Source organism: Pezoporus flaviventris, unplaced genomic scaffold (assembly GCF_033815535.1).
Source record: "Pezoporus flaviventris isolate CSIRO_AGI_PZ_B2104156 unplaced genomic scaffold, CSIRO_AGI_Pfla_v1 ptg000006l, whole genome shotgun sequence".
In the NCBI taxonomy this organism is placed as follows: Eukaryota; Metazoa; Chordata; class Aves; order Psittaciformes; family Psittacidae; genus Pezoporus; species Pezoporus flaviventris.
The window spans coordinates 22,206,678-22,213,463 of NW_026892554.1; the positions used below are offsets into that span (position 1 = coordinate 22,206,678).

Genomic DNA, 6,786 nt, shown 5'->3' on the forward strand with positions numbered 1-6,786 from the left:
CAAGGTGGTAACTGCTATGCAACTTGCTTAGAGGAATAAACACTGACTGATCTAACAGATTGTCCCTCAGGGTCTGTCCTGGGTTCAACTTAAACCGTGACATTAAATCATTACTGCATAGAGAGAACAGAGATTAAGAATAAATACATCACCAATTACCACTGAATCATCATCCAGGCCCACACTTCCAGCAGGGAAGCCTCATTGCAGTCAATGCCAGGAGTCTCGGGTAGTTGGGAAAATTCTCATGCAGTGCATCCACCTATATGGCCACAGGAGAGAAATCAAAACAACTGTCTTTATGCCAGATCTGTGATTGTTTACTCATGGGACTGTGCCATTTCTCACAATCTCACTGTTGTCCACTCTGAGAAGCCCCAGTGTGGCCAAGTATGAAGGTCATAGAACAGCTGCACACCTTTGTCTTCCTGACTCTTTCCAACGAACAGTCACAATGAACATAAGCATATATACTCTGCCGAATACACTGTGGCAAACAGCATCCTTTGCCATGGTTCTCAGTTGTGAGAGGGAATCAACTCCTAGCTAGGCTCCCAATCATTACAATGGGACAAGCACATAGTGATCTTGTGAGCAATAGTAACTGACTAGACCATTCCTTAACATGAGTCATTTTATTGGTCAACACAATGGTACTGTAAATGTATAAACTCTGCTTTCATCTATTTCGGGGTTCTCCGTGCATTAGGCTGCAGTACTGCTATATGCACAGCTAAACCAAAAGAATTATTTCCCTTGCTAAACGTCCTTGTCTACTTCTGCAGCTAGGAGGGAACTGAAATTTATACTGGGTACAGTCCTGTAGGCCCCTGGAAGTTTGAGTTTGGGGCAGGGTTGCAGCCCCCATGAGCTCACTGGAGAGCAGCTTCCCTCTGCCCTGCAAAGCCACAGGGCTGCCACCTTACTCCAGGGCTGCCTTCAGTGCCTGCAGAGCCAGCTTGTATGGTAAAAGAGAAAGTCCCCATCCAGATTTATGGGCAGCATGGAAGCATGGAGAAGGGCAAGGCGCAAGGCCCCTGAGATACCCCACCCCAGTCCCACTGTTACTGAGCTTTCCAGAGAGACGTTTTCCTACTCATGTAAAGGCACAGGTGGGAGGAAGGGAAACGGACATAAGTACAAGCACTGGTGCTAGCAGTGCCAGGGAACATCAGGCTGGCTGTAGGAGGTCGAGATAGCCGTCGTGGAGGGAGCAGAGTGGCGCAGCGGAAGCGTGCTGGGCCCATAACCCAGAGGTCGATGGATCGAAACCATCCTCTGCTAGTCTCCTTTTTTCCCCTCACTGCAGAGGCAGCAGGCACCACCATGATGCAGTTCCTTGAAGCCTTCAGCAGGTGTCCCTGCATGGCTACGCTCCTGTGTGCACTCAAGGCCGCTCTCCCTAAGTTCCTTCCCTCCCAGAGGAGTTCCACGGGGCATGCCGTGCACACACGGGTTACAGACAGCAATAAATCTCAAAGATGCTGCAAACACCACTGGGCTGAATCTTCCATTTCCAGATTTGCTTCCTCAACCTTTTACAGGTTCTGGTTTTGCAGATGGGACCAGTGGGGTTATTGTTTTCCCCAGAAGCTGGAAAGATCCTCCTGAGGTACTCCGGCTTTGTCAAGACAGATTGGCTTGGTCATGTACCTCTGGCTTTGCAGGGTAACAGGGGCCCAGCAGGTTGATATGTGGGTCAGACATTTCCGGCCCACACAGAGGGTCAGGTCATTCCCTGATCCTGCACTCCTGAGGTCTTTCTGACTGAGGGTAGCCTTGGCAAGCCAAAAAGCCACCCTCACACAGCAGAAAACTGCTATCAATTAGGTGCCCCCTCACCTTGTTGTCTTCAGGCTGAACAGACCCAAATCCTTCAGAAGGTCCCTCATTCACAGTGTGCTTTGGTGTGCTCTGGTATAACTTTCTGCATGTCCCCTCTTGCTCTTCCTGTGTGCACAGGAATACCTCATACTTCTTGACTACAGTCTTTTTGAAAAATGCCACCAGTACTTGTGAAGCCTGCAATGGCTTGGTGTGGGGATGGCTTTGTTCTGTCAGCAATTGATTTTGTGATTTTGTGAGCAATAGTAACTGACTAGTCCATTCCTTAACATAAGTAATTTTACTGGTCAGCACAACTGTATTGTAAACATATAAACTCTGCTTTCATCTATTTTGGCATTCTCCATGCATTAGGCTGGGGTACTGCTATATGCACAGCTAAACCAAGAGAATTATTTCCCTTGCTAAGCATGCTTGACTTCCTCCGCAGAAGGGAGGGAAAGTCTTTTTCAATCTGTGGTGGTTTAAACCCAGCTGCTAAGTAACTACCATGAATCTGCTCGCTCACCTTTCCCCCCCTCCCCGGGCAGGATGGGGAGGAGAATCAGAAGAATGTAAAATCTGCAGATTGAGATTAGAACAGTTAATAACTAAAATAAACTACCATATAATAATAAAAAGGACATGGAACTGTTGGAACAAGTCCAAAGGAGGGCCACGAGGATGATCAGGGGACTGGAGCACCTCACATATTAAGACAGACTGAGAAAGTTGGGGCTGTTCAGCCTGGAGAAGAGAAGGCTGCGTGGAGACCTCATAACAGCCTTTCAGTATCTGAAGGGGGCTTTAAAAGGATGCTGGGGAGGGACTCTTCATTAAGGACTGTAGTGGTAGGATGAGGGGTAATGGGTTAAAACTTAAACAGGGGAAGTTTAGATTAGATATAAGGAGGAAGTTCTTTACTGTGGGGGTGGTGAGGCACTGGAATAGGTTGCCCAGGGAATTTGTGAATGCTCCATCCCTGGCAGTGTTCAAGCCCAGGTTGGACAGAGCCTTGGGTTAAATGGTTTAGTGTGAAGTGTCCCTGCCCATGGCAGGGGGGGTTTGAACTTGATGATCTTAAGGTCTTTTCCAGCCCTAACTATTCTATGATTCTATGAATACTTACTAATAATAATGATAAGGGAAATTACAAGGGAAGAGAATATAAAACTAAAGAGGGAAAGGAAAAAACAATAACCAAAAGTGATGCACAATACAGTTTCTCATCACCTACCAGCTGACACCCAGTCCTAGCAGAGAAGTGATTGGTCCCTCCTGGCGACTCCCCCTGTTTCTATCCTAAGCGTGATGTGTGGTGGGATGGAATACCCTATGGCTATTTCGAGTCATGCGTCCTGTCTCTGCTCCTTCCTTGTTTCTTGTGTCCCTCGTCACTGGCAGAACATGAGACTGAAAAGTCCTTGATCAGGGTAAGTGCTACTGAGCAACAACTAAACCATCAGAACGTTACCAGTGTTATTCTCAGACTAAATCCAAAACAGCTCTGTATCAGCTACTAGGAAGAAAAATAACTCTATCCCAGCTGAAAACAGGACACCATCTGAACCACCCATACCTGCTATTTCTTCTACATTTCTGCCTTTTTTTCTGTGCAGGCTTAGCAAGCCTCAGAACGTATGTATTAAGGTTGCTGTCTGTTTTGGAAGGGAAGGTTCCGTTTGTCAGGGCGAGCAGCTGGTGAAAGAACATCTTGAATGTGAGCATCTGAGCTAGAAGAAACTGGAAACTCCACGGATGTTCTCTTGCTGCCACCCCATGGACATTTTGGGTACTCCCATTTCAGTCCACAGTAACTAAACAAGAAAGCCCCAAGCCAAAATAATTCTGTTTGCTCCTTGCTGCACCATACAGCAGCTCACTGCTGCTGTAAGGTTTCAGGGAACGCCTCTGTATCCCATAAAATACCATTTAATTGTTCAGCAAAGGAAAGCACAACAATGGATTGCATGGAGGGGAAAAGGAAAGGAAGGGAAGGGAGGGGAAGGGAAGGGAAGGGAAGGGAAAGGAAGAGTGAAGAGGGAAGAAGGAGGAAAACAGATGGGGAAGGAGGAGGAAAATGGATAGGGGAAGAAGGATTGGTTTAAGTGCATTTTCAAAGCATGCCAGATTAATGACGTGTTTGTGTCTTTGCCCACTGGCCATCCTGAAGCTCCCAGCCTCAGTGCCCTGAGGGTGGGTAGGTCCAGTACTGTCTGTGAGACTGCTGGAGTCCAGAGGGCTTCGTGCCATCTCAAGAAACCCCAGTACAAACAAACATCATTGGGAAGTGGGCCTCAGTTTGTTTGCCATCTGTGCCCATAGAAACAGTCTCAAAGTCCTTAGAGGCAGCAATAAAGTTGCAAGAGCCTGAGCTGCTCAGAGCTCCCACCCTGGAAGGGAATCTTCTACTGAGTAGGATGATGCCTGGGGCCTGTGCTTGTCTTTTCCTGGGGGTTTTCCTGTCTTGATTCTGGCAGAGGCTTTCCTTCCACACTGGCTCTCCTCATTCAAATTTCCTGTACCTCTGACAATGTCTGCTTTCTGGTGACTCGTGAAACAGTTTTTTAGGGTTGCAAAAGAGGCTGGTGGACCTGGCATTTGTTTTACCATTGGCAGTGAGTCTGGACCACTTAGGACAGATGCAACACATAGTGATCCGATCTCCCGAGTGACCACAGTGATTCTGTGACAGGCTGAAGCAATCAGGGCAGAAGCAAGAATGCATAGAGTCACCAGGTGCTTGTAGATCCAGGGGTCCTGAAACCCCAAAACTCTCATGATGCTGGAGGACATGTGAAAGAGCTGTCCATATGGCAATCAGAAATCTGATTTCTGTTGTTGTTTCAACTGAGGGTACATTCTCCCAATACGTGTCACCAGTGACTTTTAACGTCAGGGAGAATTTCTCAACCTGACCTCCCACCTTGAGCTGAATCTGGCAAAGGCCATGAGGGGTAATAAGAAAAGTTTCTAGAAGTGTACCAGATGCAAAAGGAAGACTAAAGAAGGTGAGGGCCCCCTGCTCAATGGGAGGTTAAGGTTCTGGTAACAGAAAACATGAGAAAAACAAGGACCTCAATGCCTTCTTCACCTCAGTCTTCACTGGTAATCTTTGCTTTAGGGAAACACGGGCTGTTAAGCACAGTGGGAAAGTGTGGAGCACTCTGCCCTTGACAGACAAGGAACAGATTAGGGAACATTTAAAAATATTGGGTATACCCAAGTCTGTTGACCCTAGTGGAGTAACCTTAAATGCTGAGGGAGCTCATCTGTGTCAGTGCCAGGCCACTCTCGATGGTCTTTGAACATGGTAATCAGGAGAGGATCCTGCTCACTGGAGGAAAGCAAGCACTATTCCTGTCTTCAAGAAGGAGGACTCAGGGAACCTGAGGTAGCCTCACATCAGTCACTGGAAAAGTAATGGAGCGTATAATACTGGAAATAATTTCCAATCATATGAAGCATAGAAAGGTGATTTGGAATAGTCATCATGGATTTACAATGGAAAAAACATCTCTGATGTGTATATCTAAGCCTTCAGTGAAGGGATGACTACCTTGGGGAAAACAGGAGAACATGTGACACTGAATTTCTTGACTTAAAAAAGACTCAAATCTTGATCCCCTCATGTCCTCACAGAAGAACCAATGAAATGTGAACCACATGAGAGGAAAGAGAGAAAATTCAACATGGGCTGAAGTAACAGGCTCCAAGGGTTCTGACAACTGTCACAAATTCTGATTTGAGACCAGACACTCAAGGTGTGCACTAAAAGTGATTGATACTGGATTCTATATTGTTTAATATTTTCTATTAATGTCCTGGACAAGGGGGCAAAGCAAAATGTTAGGAAGTTTGCAAATAATAAAAATCTTAGAGGAGTGGTGATATAGTTTGAAATAAAATAGATGATGCTAGCAGTAGAAACACGCTGACAGGAACATGAGACTTGTAAGGGGATTTCTGGGCCCCTGAAACTCTTGGGCTATATGTTAGGGAGGAAAAGGCTGATAGACAGGAGGTCTCCTGAAAGAAAAGGGGTGGGTCCTCTTTCTCCCGCCACCCACCCTGTGCCCAGCTCTGTGTTGACTGCACACAGAACCGGTGCAGGCACTTCTGGTCACGCCAGCAAAGGGACAGCCTGGCCTGGGGCATAGCCGTCTAAGCGCTCCTGCTCTGACTGTCTGAGGAAGGTGATGCGCACTCCCAGGTATCACTGTCAGTGATCTGTCCTAAGAGTTTTGTGCAGGCCACACGAATGATTTGAGGTGAATGGCAGATGATGTTTCTGTCTTCCATGAAGTCCTGACGGCTAAAACTCCACCTTCTGGTGCAACTCTTGTTCAAAGGTGCAAAACTCATCCTGGTCCAAGAAGCCACTCCTCTTCACCAAACCCACTACGATCACGAGTTTCGTCACAGTGTACTCTCACAAGTAGCTGTGCCTGCCCATGGATTTCCAGCACGCTGCTTTCAGCTCTCTTGCTGTAGCTGCTATTTCACAGCACAACTCCTGCTGCTGAAGCCAGCACTGCGCACAAGCCGTTGTCTGATGGAAGTGGCAAAGGAGAAAAGGCAACTTCCTGTCCTTGCTTCCTTCCTCTTTGTAACTATCTGGGGAAGCAAGTGTCTTAAGAGTACGAGTGGGCACATGGAGGTCTCAGCTTGACACGCAAAAACGGGTGGACTCCACCATCTGGGTGAGGCACGTTCCCTCCCTGGAAGGGATTGTTGTAATGTGGTGGAACGCACACCTCTATATCCCATCGCCCTTTCCGTGGATGCTGACTTGGGGCATTGCCATTGCACCTCAGGCCGGGAATGTATCTTCCTCAGAAGCCTGTGTCCAGTGGCACCGAATCTCCCCCAGCTTCCAGCCCTGTCTATATGCATGACCTGTTGTATGCCCATCAGCAAGCCTTGCAGAGAGGTTGGCTGGCGGGGGACTCCCATCAGAAG

The 6,786-nt window shown here is 47.5% G+C and overlaps 1 non-coding gene across 1 annotated transcript; it reads left to right on the forward strand.

The window, feature by feature from the left end:
- Window positions 1–1,212: 1,212 nt before the first annotated feature.
- On the forward strand, window positions 1,213–1,284 carry TRNAM-CAU (transfer RNA methionine (anticodon CAU)). Its single transcript has one exon. It is a non-coding gene; the product is annotated as a tRNA-Met (tRNA).
- The last annotated feature ends 5,502 nt before the right edge of the window (window positions 1,285–6,786 follow it).